Source organism: Rhinoderma darwinii, chromosome 3 (genome assembly GCF_050947455.1).
Source record: "Rhinoderma darwinii isolate aRhiDar2 chromosome 3, aRhiDar2.hap1, whole genome shotgun sequence".
In the NCBI taxonomy this organism is placed as follows: Eukaryota; Metazoa; Chordata; class Amphibia; order Anura; family Rhinodermatidae; genus Rhinoderma; species Rhinoderma darwinii.
The window spans coordinates 165,913,848-165,933,318 of record NC_134689.1 but is presented as its reverse complement, the minus strand read 5'-3'; the positions used below and the strand labels follow the sequence as shown (position 1 = coordinate 165,933,318).

Here is a 19,471-nt window from a genome sequence, read left to right as displayed (position 1 = left end):
GAAGTAAGTATGCTGAATAAAAAGGTCTATAAAATGGTATTTAACATTTCTACGCAAACAGTCGGAATAGGTGCTTGTGTGTAATAAGGCTGATGATTTCTCATAAGGTTAACCCATAGCAATAAGACCTGCAAAGGATGATGAAGAAGATAAACTCACATAGAATATTCCAGGGGACAGGGTATTCTAATCAGAGCATATATTTTGTTTTGTAAGAGGATTTTGACATGTTCTGGTGCACAGATATAGTATAGTGCTGTTAAGGGTTCACAACAATGGAAGATGCTTGTACACCCATGCGCTGGTGCGTGTAGTCCGTACAGGTCCATATTGTGGAGCTATCTGCCCCATATGGTGTCTCTGTAATATGGCTTCTGGAGGTACAGTTTGGGCCCATAGCAGAGTATGGGTGGCGTATTACAGATCCACCACATATGGATCTGTAGTACTGTTGTGTACATGAGTCCTTGAACAAAATGTAATATTAGATAAACATAAACTAGATAAATACATATCATTTTAAATAATTAGTCTATCTATCTATCTATCTATCTATCTATCTATCTATCTATCTATCTATCTATCTATCTATCTATCTATCTATCTATCTATCTATCTATCTATCTATCTATCTATCTATCTATCTATCTATCTATCTATCTATCTATCGTCTATCTCTGTCTATCTATCTATCTATCTATCTATCTATCTATCTATCTATCTATCTATCTATCTATCTATCTATCTATCTATCTATCTATCTATCTATCTATCTATCTATCTAATCTATCTATCTATCATCTATCTATCTATCTATCTATCTATCTATCTATCTATCTATCTATCTATCTATCTATCTATCTATCTATCTATCTATCTATCTATCTATCTATCTATCTATCTATCTAATCTTCTATCTCTGTCTATCTATCTATCTATCTATCTATCTATCTATCTATCTATCTATCTATCTATCTATCTATCTATCTATCTATCTATCTATCTATCTATCATCTATCTATCTATCTATCTATCTGTCTGTCTGTCTGTCTGTCTGTCTGTCTGTCTGTCTGTCTGTCTGTCTATCTATCTATCTATCTATCTATCTATCTATCTATCTATCTATCTATCTATCTATCTATCTATCTATCTATCATCTATCTATCTATCTCTGTCTATCATCTATCTATCTATCTATCTATCTATCTATCTATCTATCTATCTATCTATCTATCTATCTATCTATCTATCTATCTATCTATCATCTATCTATCTATCTATCTATCTATCTATCTATCTATCTATCTATCTATCTATCTATCCATCCATCCATCCATCCATCCATCCATCTATCGTCTGTCTGTCTGTCTGTCTGTCTGTCTATCTATCTATCTATCTATCTATCTATCTATCTATCTATCTATCTATCTATCTATCTATCTATCTATCTATCTAGTAGTATTAGAATTTATATACGGTAAGTTATCAACCTATCGATCAATTTATATTAATAGTTACATACAGCTGGATAAATAATATCAGTCTTCTTTACAGTCAGCAATATTAAATCTAAATTTCACAATAAACCGCATATTACCATAGAAGTACCAGAACAGATGTTCAAATATATCAATCTGAAAATATTTATGAGCCATTTCTAAGGCTTCAGGACTTCACCAAACCACAGTGGGTAAATATATCAAAACTGGTGTAAAAGAGAATCAGGTTGCCGCTTTTATTTTCCAAAGGGTCTCTGAAAAATGAGAGATGGAATCTGATTGGTTGCCTTGGGCAATTTCTTCACATCTCCATTGCTCCAGTTTTGATATATTTTCCCCACTGAGAATCATTATCTCCTAACAGAGAAGACTTGGAAGTGATGAATGTTTCCATAATTAAATTATTAAATAATACCTGTTCAGCTCTGCTCACATCTGCGTTGAAGCTACGTCACAGATTCCGTCATATTTGATGGGAAGTATGGCGCAGCATGCATACCTATTCTTCCGGTCAAAATGATTGACACCATGATAGAACCCAGTGGACCCCATTGTAAGTTAATGGGGTTCATAAGGTGCCGTTTGTGTCTGTCATGCCACGGATCCGGCATTCCTTAACTTTCAATTTTTTGCTTTCATTTTGCAGAGGAACAAGGGAATTGACAACACAGGTGTGAACTCAGCCTTAGCAGGTACCTTGTTTTGTACAGGGCATTATATCCTGTATGCTAAATGAAATGGGGTTCCAAAGAAACAATATATACTGAACACATTGCTATCTCCCGAGTAGGCAGCAGCTTCATTGCCAAGGAGTGACTGCCTCTGATCAAGTAGTAAGTGCGCAGCACAACACAAAATGTTCTGTATGGGTGCCCAACTTGAGAGCGCGATGCATATTACAAATAAAATATAGTAGTGGTCCTGTTGAGTGGTCCCCTTTAAATGTATTGGATAAAGGTGGGAATAAATGTTCCTCAATCCACTCACGTGGTCCTGTACTTGCTTTAGCAGCATTCTTCCGTATATTCATTTCATACAGTTATGAATAATTACTGTGACCTTCTCCAGTTTACACACCTACCACACTACTGTCACAACATTATGCTACCGTCAAATCCAACAATATTTTACACACACTCAGATGAGCCACTGTAGCTGAGAATTCACACATACCTTGTTAGAATATTGGAAAAGATTTTTTTTTGTGCTTGATATAAATTATGTTATTTCAGGTTGAAATAGAAAAGTTTTGTGATTCAGGCAGTATACAACAATATTTTATGAAGTGTTGATAAAGGAATTGTTCCTGCTGCTGCTGACAGCTTTACAGGCTCTGTAGACTAAATTCTGCCGAAGACACTTTTAATCAGAGAAAGACGATTGGAAAAAAAGATAGATTTTAAATTGTGTTTGAATGTTCAGACACTTGGAAGCACACACTTTAAAGCTAAGAAATGTATAGCTCGATAGTCCTGTGGAGAATGCTGCCCATCTTCATAACCAATGTAGCATGAGGGAGTCTATCAAGTGCATGACATAAAACATCCCAGCAGACATCGCTCTCCGGAGACTCAGCAAGCGCAAATACACAGAGGAACAGATGGCTTACTGTTTTCACAGAAGCCAAGAGAGAGACAAATGGATGGCTGACTGGATTTGGAGCCAAGTAAAATGCTTTTTACATCTTAATCCAGGAGATCAGTGTCCAAAATTCTAAAAAATAATAGGGCAAATTTACGAATACTACCTAAGATTTAGACAGTGTAAACTTACTCCAGGTGGTTGGAAAATTTGCCAAATGTATCACAGAGGCGCACGCTGTATAATAAATTTGTAGACATGTATGACACTTTTCTTTTCCTTAACTGAATATCAAAAGAAACTACCCAAACTCTAGTTATAGGTTTAAAAAATTGTGCCATTGCTAAATTTCAATCTTTAAATAGGTATATCTGGTCGGATTGGAGTAATTTTTAAAATACCCTTAAATACACAAGGCTCTGAAGTTTTCTGGGGCATGTAATAAGGCCTGTCTACACACCCTACACTGCTTTTTCCACTAAACCCCTACCTCTTTCCATATGAACCATTTGTACCCTCTACATTACTTTTAGGTAGCTAGACCTCTGAGTACATCTCTTGGATACTATAAGGGGAATTTATTAAGACTGGCGTTTCATACGCCAGTCTTAATAGAATGAAAAGCTGGTGTAAACTCTGACACATTTATGAAGAGGTGAAAGACACTTTTTAAATAAGTAGCAACTTCGGCCAAAACTCGGCCATGCGCCGTCCTTTCCTTCTCCTCTTCGCCCATAAAATAGAAAAATACACATACTTACCCCAGCGGTCTTCTGTCCTCCAACTCCCTCATCACTCCAATGCAGCTCGTACAAGGCCCTGCCGACGGGCAGCGTCAGGGCCTTATATGCGATGCAGCACTTTAACATCATCAGTGATGTGTCGCATACAACGCCCTGATGCTGCCCGGTGTCATTATGTTGTATGAGCTGCACCTGAGTGATGAGGGAGACAGAGGGGAGAAGAAGAACAGAGTATATACGCTATATATATTTTCTTGTTTCATTTTTTTTAACTGTCTAATGGGGAAGTGGTGCGGTAGTCAAATATGGGATGGGGGCAAGGTAGGGGCCCAGCACAGGCCTCTGCCTTGCTACACCCCACAGAGTGAAATCTATGCCTGCTTGGAGCTGGCATAGATTTCCACTATATTTTTCTAGCGTAAATTATAATTAATTTGTCGAGCCATTTCATTCCACAGAAGAGGTGAGGTGGCGTTAAAAGGCCAAAAGTTGCAATTTGCACAGCAGATTTGGCCCTTTTGCAACTTTTCGACACCAGAAAACTGTCGTAGACATGTTGATAAATTACCCCCTATATCTTTACCTCTTCCTTATTCACTAAGTGCCGTAGCCATGCTGCATGCTGTCCTATGGTGCCTTTCATGCAGCGCCATATGGAAAAGAGAAGCATTTCTTTTAGGGGAGGACATGTCTCTAATACTACGTCCAATGGAGCATACCATGATTATTTTTTCTTTTGGATTCCGTCTGAATCTGAGAGAAAAAATCTCAGTATAAAATCAAAGGCATACATTGGGACAGTAGGACTTCAGAGACTCCTTACATCTCAGAACTTGTACGGAGCCATAATATCTTCATGCACATGAGGTCTAAGTTTTATTTAGGTCTTTACAATTCTAGAAAGATTGTGCAATATTATACCGCTCATGTGCTGATCTGCCTTTGTTACTCTCATACATTTGTTCATTTTACTTGTAATTTGAAAAATATGAATAAACATTAGAAAATGAAAATTACATTCAGTCTTGTCCCATTCCACTGCTATATTATTCACGTGAGCTTGCTTTTATACCATTAAAGAATCATCAGTCTTTCTATCTATAGGGCAGCTATAAATGAAGTGCTGTATGAATTGACATAATGTGAAACATTCTGTTCAAGGTAATAATTTATTTTAGATGGAGTGATCTATAGAATGGACTGGCTTAGCTAACAATAGACACGATGATGGTAAGATGTAGCATATGCAGCTGGAAAATGGTCCTTAGGAAACTATTATATAAAAAAAATGCAAAAATGTAGCAATGAGGCAAATTAGAACTACTGCTACTACACAAAAGTAACACAGTAAATATGTTTATTTCCCAGGTTTTCTGTTATAGAAAGCATGGACTCTTGCCAGCAAGTACATTTAGACAGTAGGTGACAAGAAAATAACTCACTTTGCCAAATTATTCAGGTGGAATGGAGAAATCTCAGACAAAGATAAACTAGCATGAACTGAACTGATTTCTCAATAACTAAATAGGTTACCTGATTGCATTTTACTGTATTCTTCTGCTTACTGACCTTATTAAAAAACAACAATGATATATATATATATATATATATATATATATATATATATATATATATATATATATATCTGGATATATATATGGAACATTTAGCACAATGGCTGGCAGGGGACTATATCAGGCATGGTGAGGTGTGCACTTTTGCTTTAGATAGGAAAGGCTATATATAAAGAGCCGCTGTCCTGATTTTCCTTATCAGTGGTTACACCAGTAACTGTGCAGGACTACCTGCACCTGCCCTTCGATGGACTCTTGCAAAGAAATACTGGAGATATTTATTAATACTATGTTAGAAAGGATAAAATGACACCAGACAGACAGAAACTGCACCCAATTTGTTACAGTGACGCACATTAATACATTTGGCACATCTTGCTAGACATGTTGGACACTTTGTCTCTTCCTTACACTACCTCATGACTGGCGTACGAAATGGTGCACGCTGATAATAAATCTGGTGCATTTTGTGACTCTTCTTAGTCACGGCCCTTTTAAAATTGTAAAGGAAGGTGCATACACATGGTACATTTTTAGGTGCAATTTGTGGTAGAAATATCCCCCTCTGTGTGCTTCTTTTCTTCTGAAAACACTCCAGCAGATTGTTTTTCTTTTTTATATATGTATTGTGCTGAACAACAACGTTCTACAACATGCACAATCACTGTCACCCTTGTTCCCATTCTTTGATTTTTGCATTTTGGCTGGCAGGTCATCTTGATCCAGTGAGCTGTCCTTCCACTTTTCTACAAAATTACATAGGTGCGGTGAGGACTGCTTCCGTGCTTACTTCCACTCCTCCTTTACTAGTGTCACTTATATAAATGCAGACACGGTATATTATTCGTTTAGATTGCACATATCTGCTACATATGCTAATACTTTGCTTAATGCAAAGTTGTACCCATGTCTTTTAATGTAAGTGAGTAAATCATATCATGCTCAATAGGATTTTCACCCCTAGCAAAGAGTGAGAGAAAACATTCAAGATCACTTTCAAACTTAGGAACGGGACAATATAAGAAACAGATACCTTTCCTAAATGGAAATGAAAGTAATTCTGAACCATGTTACTTATTATGAAAAATGTATGGTGCCACTGGAACGTTTCCTTACAGGGTAACTAAATGTTTAACAAACTTCTGACGTGCCATAGTGACATGTCAGAAGTTTTGATAGGCGGGGTGCGAGCACTGAGAACCCCCAATCGCTAAAACAAAGTGGCAGAAGTTCTCGTGTGAGCGCTCAGCCACTTCGTGTCTGTTCGGCTTTTTCCAGAAATCGATGTAGCGGAGTACGGACTCAATAGAAAGTCTATCAGCCCGTACTCCGCTACATCGGCTTTCCGGAAAAAGCCGAACAGAAACGAAGCGGCTGAGCGCTCACACGAGCACTTCTGCCGCTTCGTTTTAGCGATTGGATGAACAGCAGTGTTGGTATCTTATATAAGTACTACAGATTAAAATAGGGGTTCAGGAAGGATTCAAGGGAGATCTGGTGAACTGATAATGAGGAAAATGTTTTATTCTATATAGAATTGAAATAGATCAGTTGTGTCATGGATAAACCTCTAAGAAAGCAACTAAACCAAAATAGTCGAAGTAAGCATCTCCTGGGTCAGTACAATCCTCTGTGGTTAATTTCCTTTTGTGTATACAGTTTATTTTGAGTTCTCACTGGTGCTTAAAATTCTCTTCTTTTTCTAAATTGAGCATCTTTGTTGTCTTCTTGCCTGAGCGTTGACAGCAAGCGCAAGCAATGTTTTTCCGGGTAAATGCAGCAGCAATTCTAAGATTAGCAAAATATAAATTGTAGTTAACATTCCAGCCACGATTGCTGCATAAGTCATAATTATGTGAAGGTACTAATTTATATGCCGCTATTTCACTTAGAATTAGAGCAAGATATCAGCCAATTATCTGAAGCTGAGCAATTGTCCTGCTTATCATGTGAATAAAAATAGAAGTAGTATTATATAAACAGCAAATTGCCATTTCTTTTTAGCTTAGCGGATAAATATAATAGCAGAGAAGTTCTGCTTAGAATGATGTGGATGTAACCACTGAAACACATTTATTGGCTGTTTTCAAATACTTTTTATCACCAGTTCCTCAAAGTCACATCCATTGGGTTTATATTTGAACTGCTGCGACTGAAAAACAAACTGTCCAGGGTATTTTGTCAAGTGAATTCAAAAGATATTCGGGGACTTCAATATAGGAAGGAATGCAATATATAGCGGCACTACGGATATGGATGGCATAGTGCTGCTACTTGGAGACTATTATTATGGGTTCATTTTTAACTTGTACAAAGCTTTCTATTCATGTTTTGGGATATTGTGTAAGGAAAACCTTGCAATGCAAGCTGAAGGAGGTGGTACAATTTCTCATAATGGTATGATATTAACAAGTAAGACTAGAGCAAGCATAGATCATTGTGACCTTATGTGTTAGTGGGCTGGGGTTAACTGTTCAAAGCAGTTTTATTTTAAATGTAACTCCACTGAAAAACAAAAAGTATGCTAATGGGAAAGAGAAATAAATGGCAAGGATGAGAGGCTGAAGGTGACCATACACCTTAGATAGGTGGAAAACTCCTTCATCTGACAGCTATTCTTCCCAAACAACTCATACACCTCCACGCTCAGTTCGGCCGGGTGTGCATGTATCCCCAACGGGGAGAAGGGAATAAGCTGCTGCCAGACACCTCTGGCAGTGGCTCATCTCTTGTTGGAAAAAAGATTCGGGCATGTTGAAATCCAACATGCATGATCCTTCTTTCAACCGTCATCGGGACACGCCGATACACATTAGCTGGTCAGCCGCTCCCGCCTAAATTGGCAGTTTCAGCTGCCATTCATCTAATGTCTTCGGGCATCTTACAACCAAGAACTGACCTCAGGAGGAAATTCACACTGCTGTTGCAGAGAAACTGTGGGAAATCTACAGTATATTTATTCAATACGACAACTTTTGGTTGTGCGATTGTACCATGACTGTGGAGCTACTAGTCAGAAACATTGAGGTCATGTGACTAAACTACTGCAGAAGTAATGTGAACCTTTACTACTAAAACTACTACCTAATCAATGTGCAGAATTAATGGTAATATCTGCAATTATCTTATCACATACGTCTTTTATTATCTGTAAAGACGTTATTAGTATAGTCAACTTTCTTACGATATGTAAACAGTTTTTTTATCGTTTTGGGTCAAAACTATGCATTTAGGATTTTCTTGGTTAAGTATTAAATATCAAATATAGCAGAAAAGTATTATTATTATTAGTAGTAGCAGAAGTAGTGTTAGTAGTTGCTCTACTCTTCCTGTCACCATCATATTTACTAGGCAAAATGTGGCACAGTGTGTAGAAAAAGTTGTTGGGCATGGAGGAGTTACAAAACGTGCTGAATTTATTGAAGATGTGCACCATATTTTGGTGTATATGTTTATCAGGCATTAGGTTGGCATAAGGAAATGAAAAATTTTGATCGTGTTTATACTATGCCACATGTACCATTTTGGATAAATTTGGCATTATTTTCACCAATTCACCATTCACTTATTCGGCAGCAGTTTGTTTTTTTTATTCTACACATTCATCTCTATAAAAAAAGAATCATGTAGAGAGGGAAAGATCACCTATCACACAACTACTGTATATCTTGAATAAAACGACCTTAACTGAAATCTAGCAGAAAACCCAATATTGTTATTATAGATTATAGTAAAATAATGTCTGCATTCAATGAATGAAAAGATCGATTGTTATTTTCATTGTTACAGCTTTAAAACAACACAGTACCTTTAAGATCAAGTCCATATTCTCATTTTTGGTTCTATGTATAACTCAATAACCTTGTACTAACCTTACAGAGCATAGTTATATAAACATATAGGAGGCATTATTGATGTCTTCACTCAAGGGAAATGAGTTCAGGTCTGCTGGCCAGAGGTTAAGTCTTTTATAAGCTTAGCACAAGAGCTCTCGGGTCAAGTATAACTGTGTATTTGTGAGCTTCTAAAGCATAAAATATAGAAGCGGTTAAAGCAAGTAAAAAGATGGCTAGCTAAGATTCAAATAAAGTGGTTTAAATCTTTGGTATTTGTATATTGTACATACAATTTAAGCAGACACTAGAGTCAGAACTGTTCAGTTAAAACTCCTACATAAACAATGCTATGATCCAGCGTCCAAACTAGTGACGTTGGGATGTGAATAGGGTCACAGTGTCACCCTAATATTGTCAGATTATACTTCTATGTGAAAAGAAGAAAGATAATGGAAATGTTGCTCCTTTCGTAACTGAAACATGAAAGATAGACGTAGCCACATACACTAATACTAACTGACCACCCAATACTGTAGGGAGTACAATATGTACTGAATGCATATATATGTATATATATGTATATATATATATATATATATATATATACATATATATAAAAAAAATATATATATATATATAAAAAAAAATAAATAAATATATATATATATATATATATATATATATATATATATATATATATATATATATATAAATTATGCCAATTTTCTGTGGGGATCATGCAAAGGGATTATAGTTTTCCAGATGAAATCTATTTTATTTTATATTTCATTTTGCCTGCTTTGCAACTAATAAAGGCAAAATAAAAAATTTGCATTGGAACAGTTATCAGACATGGTAGACATGAAGAATAAATAGCAGAAGAACTACTGATTTGATGAATTCATTTTAGCACTGAGCACTTCAATCACAGAAGTCCCATATTTTATAGTTAAGGAAGCAGGAGACAGAATAAAGCAATCCTTTCCTTCTGATTACATTTTCATCTGCAAAATCCTATATCTGTCACAGTCACATAAAAATGCAATGAAAACCTTTGCAGAGTGTCACAAAAACTATTTTCATATTTAAATGTTTTACATGGAAGGTCTGACACCGTAAGGAGAAATGGGGAGATATTTTCATAGTTTTCATTGGTCATTTTGGAAATGAGTCCCATGCTTGTAATACATATTCAATTAACATAGTGCAATTCATTTAGGAGTGCCCTAATCCTTAATAAGCCCCAATTTTACTTCATCAACTTATTATTAGTGTATATCATCTTGCGGCTGTCTGTTTCAATAAATGTTAATCTGGAAGCACAAACCACTGTGGAGCTTTGCCAGACATCAGTCTCATGATCTAAAAGACGCACTTGTGAGCATGCATTTTAGTCTCTGAAGCTGGGTTCTCACGTCACAGTTTTTATCTGAGCACAAATTTAATTTGCTGCAACCTAAAAGTTACCCCCCTGTTACTTTTCAGGAGACATATATCACATGACCTATGACGTTATAAAAAGGGGGTGTTCCTGATGGAGCCGGAGAAGTCACATGAGATGTAATGTATGATTCTATGGGCAGATAGAAGAAGAAAAAATGTCACGTGATCAGTGATGTTTCGTTTTCTCAGAGTAATAAATGCCCGGAAAGCGTCACATGATAGTAATACAAAATTGCACTGATTTGGGCCTAAGGGAGCGGGGAAGGGATCACGTGACCGCATAACAGAACATGAAAACGGTGCATCTTCCAGATAAGACATATATTAGTAAGTGGCCTATATTGGGGGCAGAATAGATACAGATCTTGCAATTATTTGAGAGGTCTGTATTACTAATCTGAGGTCTGATCGTAAAGAGGTCTTTTGTAAAATACATAGGTTTTCCCATATAAATTCCCACCTCTAATAATGATATTTTATGTCACTATTGTCTTTTGTAGGTTTCTGAATAATATGTATGTTATCAGGCCCAATGAGCCTGGGCTGTTGCATGGCAGCTATCCAAGAATGCACTGGATTACAACTGTGAATGTTTTTAGTCCTATGTGTTTTGCTGATGTCACTAAATCTCCTCCAGACAGCTTCCTGTTTCCTGATGATGTAAGGCCATTGCCAACCAATCCCCTTTGTACTTCCCTGCAGTGGGCTGAAGTTTCATTAGCAAGTATGTCTCAGCAAAGATGCACAGGGCGCACTCAGTAGCCTTTCCGTGTCTTAGGTGTGCAGCTTTGCAGTATCTTGCTCACAATTTGGAATGAGCTATATAATATTAGCTTTTTGTAGATGTGATCTGGCCACATCTTCCTATGTGATCCTGCGAAAGACATATAATAACCAGAGGACCTGCCTGCAAACAGTGATTTCTACATTCAAGATGGCGGAGAGAAACTGGAGTATTTTCTTCATAAAAGAACATTAAAGGCAGCATGTGGGGAAGAAAGATGAACAACGTTATAATCTGAGCTTGGTTAGGGGTAGTAGGAATGATTTCATATGCCTCCTGGAGTTTCTCTCTATTCTTCCCAGCACTGCATATCTTACCCTACCATGTTGTGAGCTCAAGCTCACTTATTATAGACTAAATGCCTCTCCCCATATACTTGCATCTCATTCTATACATTTTGTTTCATCTGTTATGCAATTAATATATCAAACTAAACATGGGAACCACAAGCCTCTAGCTATAACAGTTTGCCATTGTCTTAATTTCAAGGATACATACTTCTCAATGTTTTATCATTGCCAGAGGCCAACTGCCTATTGTGCTGATTCACAGAGGTTAAAGCTGCCTTTAACTGCAAAGCATGCTGTTATAAAATCTCATATTTAACCTTATTCTATTAAGATTTGTGACAAAGTGTAAAGAAACAGCTGTAATTTGTCTATATACAAACAAGGAGACATTGTAGTAGTAAATGACAAGCCTCCTGGATTTTTCTTGAGCATTCAGCACCATGGACGATGACCATACTGTACTATAGAGTCAGTCATCAAAAAGCACACTACTAAAAAAATTTAAAACTTAGGCAATAAACATTATCCTCCAAAAACGCATGATGAAGACTAGATACTGTAATAATTGTCAGACATTGCTTTAAGTAATGGTTTTCATTATTCACGTAGATAATGACAATGGTGGCTGAAGGTACTGTAGATCTCATTGTTGGGAAACTCAAAAAAGGTCCTTGTCAACTCTTGATATGCAGAACATATGGAAGACTATTATTTAGCACCACCATAAGTGTTGCAATGTCATAACTGTTGGTCTGGGTAAACTATCATGTTCTAACGAAGTGGTTGCTGTGCAGTGTGGCATATTTGCTGCCCACACTTTTTTTAAAAGTTGGCAAGAGAGGCATACTGTAAAGCCTTATACCTCTGCTCTTTAGAATTCAATCTAATTTTTTAAAAAAAATTTTTTTAGACTGCACTACAACCCCTGTGTGGCAACATGGACAGAATATAACACTGACGTGGTAGAGTTGTGTCCTTGAAAACTTTCTATACAGATAGCAGATAAAGTATATCAGATGCACCTTTTATTTCCTATGCAGACAATATTACAAGAGCACATGGGAATTTTTGATTGGCTTGGTAAGATTCTGTTTTAAAGTCTATAAAACATCAAGAAGTTTCAGAGGGGTCTATCTCTAGAGTTACACTTTAATTCAATTTAGTTCTAAATATGATAAATCATGTTTTTTTCGTTACACTGTGACAGTCTCTCAATAAGCATCTTGACGCTCCAGAAGGTCTACAATAATTTACACTTCTATCCTTTTGGCTGGATTACTGTAATGTTCATCATTTACAGACATGGGATTGTACCAATAACAGATGGTGCAGAATATACCAATTAGCCTAATAAGTAACCAGCAGTGTACCTTCCACGTCATAGCTTGTCTTGCCTCATTAAACTTGCTGCCAAAATAGGTTATAATTTACTTTAAGCTTGCTTTACTTATCTCTTAGCACAATGTGTACTACAACTATCTGGATGAATTATAGATATCCCATATCTCCACATATTCCCTCTGCCTTCAAGTACAAGAATGCTGCTTCTTATCAGAATCCTACTGAATTAATTTTGTGCTTGTTACTTTTAAAAACTTTAAAACCGTGGATCTACCTGCAGGATCAAGAGATATTACTTATCTAAGTGTGCAAAATTCTTACCTATTTATTAAAGCAGATCTGTCTTCTTAATATGCTGCCTAGGTAAGGACAACATATTAGAGGGACAGGTCTATTCTTCCTATTAGTGAAACCGGCACAAAAAAAATATTGTGCCTTTGGCTAATAGAAGCGATCAAAGAATACACCGGACCCTTAGTTATAAGCACAGTACATTGTATTCATGAGGAAAACACTCACCCGCTCCTCTTGGCAGTGATTGTTGGGCTGGTGTGTAGAAACATAGCAGCAAGCCTTCAATCACTGTGAGGGGGAGCACTTACCTAAAAAATTCACCAGACTTATAACTATAAGTCCTGTGTATTCTTTGATTGCTTTTATTGGTCAAATGGCACAATATTTTTTTGTGGTTTTGGCTAATAGGAGAACAGAATATTACCTAGGGCAGAATATTGAGGTGACAGATTTGCTTTATGTCCTATAACATTTAAACTTGTTGCTAATTGAATACCAAGTGTCTCATGACACATGACTGATACTATGTTTAATCCTGTTCAGTTAGCCATTAAGACTCACTCATGGACTATACCATTTAACAGAGGTCTACTACGCTATTATAAGATAGGTATGGAGCAGTATTTTAAATAAATAAATATTAATGTATAATAAATAAAAATTGAATAGTTTTCTCTTTCTCTTGTAAATAAATTAATTAAAGTAAAAACAAAATACCCACTAAATGACTAATTCTGCAATTATACTTTAATCAAATTCATGGCTCTACAAAAAGAAAATGAAAGCTTTTATAGATGTTTTGTTCTGAGTACCAATAAAACACAACAGCTCTGTCCTCAATTGAAAATTCTGGATCAGCAAATACCTAGGTCATTTTTAAAAATGATTATTTTTAATATTTGTTTATATTTAAAACCATTTGTTCTTACATATAAATGTATTCCTTTTATAAAAACATTTATATGACTTGCTTTAAAATGTTACTGGGGTAGATTTACTAAGACCAGTGTTTTATAAGCCAGTCTAAGCTATCTGCTTTCCTGGCCTAAGAATTGGCAGATTTATTAGGAGGCGCCCATGCCTCTTGATAAATCTGTTGCATCTTCCCCCTGGCTGTGCTCCACAATTGTGGCACAAAGACCGAAAGAGTGGGCCAGCCATTCCCCTCCTCAAACGGACATAAATTAAAAAAATAGTATACTCACCACATCTCTTCTCCCCTCTGGATCCATTCAGGCTCCCTCAGCATGCCGCGGCTCATACAAGGTACTGACGCTAAGCAGCGTTAAGGCCTTATATGCGATGCAGCACTCAACATTATCAGTGCTATGCCATATTCAACCTCCTGATGCTGCCCAGTGCTAGTACCTTGTATGAGCCATGGTATGCGTAAGAAGCCTGGGGGGACCCAGAGGGGCGAAGGGGTTGGGTGAGAGGTATTTTTTTTCTTATTATTTAAATGTCCAATGGTGGTAGTTCGATTTGGGGGGGGGAGGTACGGGCACTGGTTCGGGTCTCTACTAGGACCTTGCGTAGATTTCCACTATCCTTTATGTTGTGACCTGCCCTCTTTTGCGTAAAAAGGCCAAAAGTCGCAATTTACAATGCAATTTTGCAAATTTGTACTCCAGAAAACTGGCGCAGAAAGGTTGATAAATTCCACCCAATTTTTTTTACTGATCAACACAAAAATGATAGCTATACACCATGAAAACACAGGAATAATATTGGCAATTGTGTCAATGATTGGTTCAATTGCACTCATGGAAAGTTGTTCCTATCATTTAAAGTATCTATCCAGATTTGCCTCTTTCTCAACAAATGTCTTGACAGTAAATTGTATTTGAAAATCAGGAAAATCTTTCCAATTATACAGAAAGTAGCCCTGTAAATAGCAACTATAGAAGTTTCTCTTCCTTTTGGATAGTTGCATACATTTCACGGCAACTACCAATGTTCCTGTATTTGCCTAAGTTGGGATGTGTTTCACTGAGATTCTTCTAAAAGTAGGAAAGTCTTCTCCATCGGGATTTGTATGCTCCAGTTCTAGATTAGTCAGTGAAATCTACAGCAATGTTCCATACAGAATATGTCTGATTTCCTTCTGTTACAGGTATTACATTAGTAAACTATAAGGTTAATACTTTTATCTGTGTTTTCTTTGGGGTTCAATAATCTGATATTTCTAGAAGTATCTCAACCATGGACCTATGTCTCTTTTTGGAGACAACAATTGAAACGGTTTACATTATATGTATCAAAGAAGATGTCTATCTGCTATTACAAATGTAACATAGCATTTTCTTATCATTTTAACAATGTGTGTTCTTTTAGAAATGCCATCTCCATCCCCTTATGTTGGACATGTATTAAAGCCAACATTTTGTTGTGGCAGGCGTATTCTTTCTTATCAGACATAAGGATAAGGACATGAGGATAACAAGACATGCTTGTATTTTGCTTTAATGTCAGCAATATGATATGTAATTAAAATATCAACACGTAATTTTTCAAGACAATCATTTTCATGCAGAGACTCACTGACCCGAATTCAGATTTATACTACAATGCCAAGTGTATTTCATATCTGAGCTGTAAGCAGGAAACACAAATAATGTATTCAGCATTTGCAGTACCGACAAATTGTACACTAGGTAAGCGAGCACTGCATCTATGTCAAATATTGCTCTTGACTGACTGTGTTCTTGTGGAGCAAAGTATACACATACTGCTGTATAAGATGGTATGTGAGTACTGTAAGCGTTCGATAAGTCACCAGGAATTTCTACCATGCAATGTACATACTAGAGCCATACGGTTTTAACTGAAAATATAGTTATAGCCAAGATATTTTGTTGATATTAAAAAGAAAGCATTAAACATAAAATGAAGGCTTCTTAGACATTCTCAGTATTTTTCTGTCCTATGATGGTTTGAAAATCATAGCAAGATATTATACTTGTCCTATGAAAATAACTAATGTGAGGATAAACATTGCAACTTTTGGGATGATTCCGCCACTTTCTAAAAACGGGATGGAGCTTCGATGAAGGGCAGGGACATTGCGGCCTGACATATTTACTATAATTTGTGCCAGAAGCTAACTTTAATTATAGCGTAGATCTACGCCAGCTCAGCAGCGCACGGACAGCCGAAGATGCAACAAATCTATTAAGAGGCGTGAGCCTCTTAATAATTATTTTTCATCTTACTTTAGCTTGTTTTCGATTTAGACTGGCGTAATCACACTTGCATTAGTTATTTCAGTCTAATTTCCATTACTTTTTTTGCGGTCAGAATAGCATAGAATGCTGCACTATCCAAGCCAGTAAAAAAACAGAAACCTATTGGACCCAATAAGTCAGTGGGGGAAAAAAAAAAAAGGATCATAATAGAGCATGGCAGATCATAACATATCAATTTTGTCATGGATTCTGTAAAAACCATGAATTATTAGGCGTTGGCAACTAACATGCAGATACAGAGTTGAGCAGTATTAAATAAAAAGCTATATACTATCCTAAAAATGGCTTTACTAGCTACATTTGTTCACAGTTACCAATTTACCAAAATTAGTACAAAGGAAAAGTAGAGTAGTTGCCTATAGCAACCAATCAGATTCTAGATCTAATTTTTTAGAGGCCCTTTTTATAATGAAAGACATTGGTTGCTTTAGGCAACTACTCCACTTTTCCTTTGTATCAGTTTTGATAAATTTCCCCTAATATATTATCCCAAGACACTTGTTGATCCACAGGGATAACCTGTATGAAGTCATCTATTGCAGAAGGCACCTTTTGCACCTTCAGATAGATAGAATATATTTATAATTTCATGAATGTCCGTATGTTCAATTTCTGTCAGTAGATTTCAAATTCTCCATTTATCTTTTAGCAAGCTTCCAGCCTTCCACTTTTCTAATGGATCCAGCGAGACAGGAAAGTTCCTAAGCTTGGTTTAGATAATTAACACTCTATTAGAAAAGAAATCGAAATAATATATGTATAAATAAATATTATACTGACATCTAAAAATGCGTTATAGAAAATTTTAGTTACTGAAAGTTCTTATGTGGGAAAAAATTATTCTCAGAGAGTACACTCGCTAATATACATTCCAGTACCCCGTCGCTCTGATTCTGATATTTTCATTTAGCTTCCGGGGGACCGGAATTCTAGTTGCCCAGCCTTCTTTGATGACAATACGATATGTGACCGGCCCTGTTGTACTTTATGTACAAGCAGTATATATACTGCTATATATAAAACTAACCTTCATGGCAGAGGGGTTTAGAGGTCACTGTCTTGTTTTTGGCAAGGGGGAGCTGGTTGTGGGTACAGCTTCATTGCACATAACACAGGTGCACACATCGAACCTTACTGGTTCAATGTGCTAGCATCTGACTGACTTTATTAGGAGACGTTCGGTGGTCCAGCGATGGTTGCTCAGTATGGGAGTACATACCAAGAGGTCAAAAAGCACATAACAAGAGGTCAAAAAGCACATAACAAGAGGTCAAAAAGCACATAACAAGAGGTCAAAAAGCACATAACAAGAGGTCAAAAAGCACATAACAAGAGTTCCCAAGGATCTCTTCCTATGTACTTTTATGTATTTTAACTGTAATAATGAGCTGCTAGAGCTATCCTCCTTCCCAAACAGAATGTGTGTGTAATTTGTATATGTGTGTGTAATGTGTGTGATGTGTATATTTCTGTGTAAATTGTCTATGTGTGTTTTTCTGTATGTACTGAATATGGTTATATTATTTAGATGTACAATATATGGTGGTATTATTTATATATAAACAGTAAATGGCTATGGTATATATGCATACAGTATATGAAGGTATTGTTTATAGGTACAGTATATTGCGGTATAATTTATTTAGTATATGGAGAGATTTCTGTATGTACAGTGTGTGGTGGTATTAAAATGTAAGGTATATAAGGTATATGGTGATATTATTTATACATATACAGTATACAATATAGCGGCTTTATTTGCACAAGGATGTGAATGTTTGGTTATGTATGTGGGCTGATCTGGTATGTTTGGCAGAGCTGCTTTTTAATCTTAGTCCAACCCTGAGCCTTAGGTTTTCAATGTATAAATCCTAAATTGATAAACTCATACATTATATAAGGCCCAAATTTTGTATGACTTTGTTATTAATACTTTAAAATTGTACACAAATACAAACCAGAGTATGATGTAACAAAAGAAGTGTCAAAGAAGCAAAGGTATATTCTTGTGATTGGAGTAACAGAACAGGTTTTTCTTTGTTTATATTTGCGATTTATATTTAAAAATCGCGTTTATTATTGGGAGTATTAGTAGTTGGAGATTGTAAGTCTTGGGAGATATTTCCCATTTGCAAGCCGGTAAAGAATTAGTTCTTAGTACCTTCAAAAAATGAACTACAACATTTCTAGGTACAATTGTACAAGACATTTAAATGTTCCAAGTACACATGAATAAAAATGATGAAATGTTAAAAAAAAATGATAAGGTTAAATATTGTGAAAAGTGTTGTCACAAAGTAGCCATAGACATACAGATAATTTGGAGGATATGGATGATAATGGGTACTCATTGAGATAACCTGTGCCTGTTACAAATTGGCTTGAATGTTCAGAAAATGTACTAAATTTACAAACTTAAAGTGTAGCTAAACGTTTAACAAACATCTGACATGTCATAGTGATATCAAACCAAAAAAAGACCCAAATGGGAGCATAGAGACCAGAAAAGTTTCCATGTATGTATAAAAGATACATTTTATTTCGACTTCTTAAAAAAAACCAACATGAATATTAGACATATGTAAATATAAAAGGTATCCAAGATGACGTCAACATTAAATAAGTACAACGCTGCAATTGATGGAAAGTAATAGTGAGATAGACCTGACTCTAAAAATACATGTTAGTCCTAGTAAGATGCAAAGAGTGTCAGTAACCCATAAAGGAAAAGAGACATATATCTGATGCTGTCATAGTGATTGTTTACATCAATGACCTGTTTTCTGATACAAATGAAACTATATATTAATGTGAGTGTAAGAAAAATACTTTCCAAACACA

At 36.0% G+C, this 19,471-nt stretch overlaps 1 protein-coding gene across 2 annotated transcripts in view; it reads right to left on the bottom strand.

Annotated features, from left to right (window-relative positions):
* Positions 1-19,471, bottom strand: part of SYT1 (synaptotagmin 1) — a 514,105-nt gene that overhangs the window by 5,808 nt on the left and 488,826 nt on the right. The gene's annotated exons all lie outside the window — the stretch shown is intronic.